This window comes from Topomyia yanbarensis, chromosome 2 (genome assembly GCF_030247195.1).
Source record: "Topomyia yanbarensis strain Yona2022 chromosome 2, ASM3024719v1, whole genome shotgun sequence".
NCBI lineage: Eukaryota > Metazoa > Arthropoda > Insecta > Diptera > Culicidae > Topomyia > Topomyia yanbarensis.
Genome location: NC_080671.1, coordinates 103,321,356 through 103,325,925, shown reverse-complemented (window position 1 = coordinate 103,325,925; position 4,570 = coordinate 103,321,356).

Sequence of the window (4,570 nt, the reverse complement as noted above, 5' to 3'; positions counted from 1 at the left end):
ATTTTTTCACCTCAGAAAAATCTCAACGACCTCGGCTGGAATTGAACCCAGGCCAACTGGAATGAGTGGCGGTCACGCTTACCACTCAACCAACCGTCTCTCGACAGATTACTACAGCAAGAATTATAGTAACAGTTTCTTTTGTGCTTCAGACAAGGCACACAATATAAAACATTTTTTTGTCGTTCGCTTCGCACTGGCTGGAGCAAAAGTTTAAAGCGCACCTTATTTCTTGACCATTGTCTTTGGTGGTGCGAAATAGTCTTCTTTAACCTTTTCTCAATAATTTGTTCAAACCAAATAAGCTACAAATTTCGTTAAAAGTCGCCGAAAAACACGTTTTTTGACGTAGGACTACGTCTTTGTTTTCAATACGGGGGTGCACTTTGTAAATTCCACAAAAATGGTATGTAACGAAAAGTAGTCCAATTTTAAACGCCTATAATTCAGCCATTTCACGATAAGTTTTCGAAATTTTTACACATATCGCTCAAAAATACTTCTAAGAACAGATTCCAATGGATAAACCCATAGATTTTTGATATTATGGCTTTAAAAATTTAAATAATGTATAACATAGTCAAAATTCTACGTATTTTCATACAGAAGGTAGCGCTTCCCAAACCCGGCACGACAGATTTATGTACCTAGCACACTGCGCTTCTATGAATGAAGTCATTACCGACTATTTAAGAAACAGATTTAGTCGGACAAGCTCAATTGCCTGTGGAACGACGAGCAGACAACTGCGCTGCGTGCTTCTACAGCCAGTGTAGCAGACTGATAAGTTGGGCTGTGGAAGTACGCCACGTAGTACCGTTCAACAGGCGAGTGAGCTTGTCCGATTAAGCATCATACTTTCCCTTGTGCTGTGCTCGTTTCAAACACACATTTGATGTACCGTAAAATGGGGAAACATTGATCACTTTTTCAAAAGTTTTCCGAATAACTAGCTTCAAATCAAATAGATATAATTGATTGCATTTTTAAAACAAGTACTGCTACCCATAGATTGAAAATGTTCAAATTGTTGGGTATTTTATTTCATTTTGCTATAAAAATAAAATTACTCTGTTGTAAATTTTCATTTGTTGTTTTCGGGGTAACTTTGATCAGCAACATATATCTATCGAAATGAGATATAACGCTTGAAATGTTGCATATCTGAAGGCAATTTCATGGCCCGATATTCTGACGTCTCGAAAGAAAACAAAATTGCCCAGAAGGAGCTTTTATCTTTTATCGAACTTTTTCGGGAAATAGTCGAAATTAAATAGTTAATAACAAAAAATCTCGGATTTTCAAAATGAATTTTTGGACAAAAATATTTACGGTTTCTAAATAAGTGATCAGTTTAATTGAAATTGATTTATTTCAATAATATACAAGAGTTGCATCATTTCCAATTTGAATTTGTGATCATAAAAAGTACATTAAATGACGAAATAATTTCTGTCGATAGATGCAGAATATGTTTAGAATACATCTTGTTGTGATGATTTTGTTACAGAAAATCATCTTATCGTACGTTACTGAAAAAAGTCTCATTTGATCAAACTTACCCCGGTGATTTTACGGTACAATCTTTCGTATTAAACACGTGCACAAAATCGCTTATACAGTCGAACTCCATGTGCAAACACGGTTAACATAGCGTCGTGGTACTAGTTGTCTCTTTCGCTCCACTCATCATCACTAGCGTTGACTCATTTTGCTTGATGCGTATCTTCCATGCGTGTACGGGTACGATGTACTCACACAGCTGTGTGATTCGAGCATTGTACAACCATACACCGTTCGCTTGGGTTTAATGTTTTATTTTTCCTTTGCTGTGTGAAATAATTGATGGCTGAGTCCGCTCAAGGTTCATTTCACCTCACGGTGTTCCTAAAACCGTTATTAACTAAAAAAAAATGACCATAAATTTGGCATACGGCATTCGAAAGATACAGTATCCAAGCATCTTCTCAGTGAATTTCAAAATGATCCATCGAGGGATTCGAGATATATGGCGATTTGAAGTTTTATGATACGTTTCATAAGGCTACCAGCCAACACCCACGGGTTTGGTCCAATCTCTATAAACAAAAAAATATTTGTCTACTTATTTAGTACATGGAATTCGAAGGATATAGTAATCAAGTATATCCCTTGCAAGTTTGAAAATATTTCATTGACGCAATCGAAAGTTATAACGGTTTGGATGTGGTATGCGGTCATAGATGGGTTTTCTACCAGACTTCAAGCGTGAATCCATGTTTGTCCATTGACTATTTAGATCGTTTATACGTGTCGCGACTTTTAAAGGAAAACCTTACCATTTAATTACATAAATATAATGCACGAAAGGTGTTATTTATATGGTGCACTGAAAAAATATGGAAATAGGGTTGTCTACCAAACGTTAAATATAATGTGTAAATTAAAAAAAATAGATGAAAGTTGGAATGTTTACTTCAAAAAACCATATCTCAATGGTATGTTGCCTGATTCTAATTCTTTTTTCATTATTGAACAGGTAGACGATTCATCGTTAATTTTCATCAAGAAGAATATAAAATAGAGTTAAATAAATAGACAATATAATTGGTCTCAACTATATGTATTATAATTATTTAGTGATTATTTTTGTATTAAAAATAGCGGCCTATCAATTTTTATATACTAGTTGATTGCAATTGCTGTTTACTACCTGGGTTCAATGTTTGAGGCGATTGTGTATATCTAATTTGATTGCGATTGCATGCGTGTAGCAGATAGCAACCTGTGCTTTCGTGGCGCAAAGATGGAAACTTAGCAACAAATTTACGCGAATCGATGGAAAGCGCAACGAAGTTTTATTATTTTGTACGTTCGCTTGCTTCCACGTGATTCATTCCCGCTCAACCTATCCCACTTTTGTTTTTGATATTACATACTACAAAGCCTATTTATGCACTTGCGCTCAAAAAACCGTTGCAAAAAACGTTTCGAAGCACATATATAAAATTATTTTCGGTCCGCTATATTAATAATTACTTCGATATATTATTAAGATCACTGCATTCGCTAAATTTATATGTGTACTTTAAGAAAGTTACAATAACGTGACTATAATATCTAAAACTTGATTTTTCTTCTCCGGTCCGAGGTTTTTACCACACACAATCGAAAAGCTTTTACAATTATTCAAGGTTGAGATTGTCCCATAAAAACTTGAAACTATTCCAGATATATGTTAGGTTTTCGGTCGCAGTTTTCTGTCTTCTTTCTTCAGATCTTCTTAAATAAGTTTAATCGAACTCTATCGTCTACTACAAATAAAATAAAATTATTATTTGTTATAAATTATAAATTATAAATTATATTTTTTATAAATTGTTACTTACGTCCTATTGAAAATTTTCTCTAGAAATGTCCTGAAAAGCAAAACGGTTTTGTTCAATATGTAACATTCGATGTTGAAACTTAAACTGTGCGAAAGAAATATATGTGATTTATTATAAATTTACTAAGAAATAAAATATTTCACATTAAGTAGTGTAGTCCTACGTCTAAAGTTCGTACAAACCCATAGGGCTGTCCCTTGATTTTGGCCAACAAAAAAGTTCTTTTTCGTTTTCCAAGATAACTGCTTTTTTAATTAGTTAATTTACTTCATATTAATTGTTTTCCAGTTTTGTAGATCATTTGTCCAAGACCACTATACTGAACAGCTAAACCACAGAAGTAATCCTAATTTCAAGACAATCTACACATCGGCTAAAAATATACCTAAAACGAACTATATAGGTGTAAACATAAATGTTATGTCTTCCTAAATTCGGCTGTGACTTTCGAATCAATTTGTTTATTACAAACACGAGCAATAACTAATCATACGCGAGCAGGTCTGCCTGCTGCCATTCATTAGACTTGTCACTGAAATCCGATCTCAACAACGATAGACCTCCTCTGGCAGTAACCGGGCGCATGGTTCCCCTTTTTTCGATATCGATTTTGATGATGCGATAACAGGGATGAAAACTAACGACGCTCGCACGCAGGTAATTCGCTGTAAAAATTGTACCGAAGCAATGAGTGACGATTTGTCTCAATCAGAATAACTGCACAGTCCTAATGATGATTACCACTGTTGATGGAAAAAGGATACCCATTTACTGTGAGATGGTCCTCATCAGTACCAGCCGTAGTCAAATGGCAAACTGAAGAGGATCCGTAATTCGCAACTGACAGCTGTCGGTTGGCTACGTCAGTCAAAATGACGCATGGTGTGTTTCTAACAGGAAACCAGTACGGTCGAACAGTATCTGCGAGAAATTGCGCCGTTTTTCGTTCTATCGTTCTCTAGCGCTGGAGGGGACTGGAGTAGCATAACTGGTGTCATTATTATTGCAAGCTTCTTTGTCTGTTTCGACTTTTCGGTTTCGATACCATCTGCATGGCAGTTAGATTTGTTTATTAGATCGGTTTGTCGGTGCTTCCCAACGAAGGGAAATCTGACGTACCTATAAATACGATAGCGTGGCAACGACTTGGGACAAAAAGCGCGACTCAGACTGAACTATCACCTACCACATCATTCGAACGA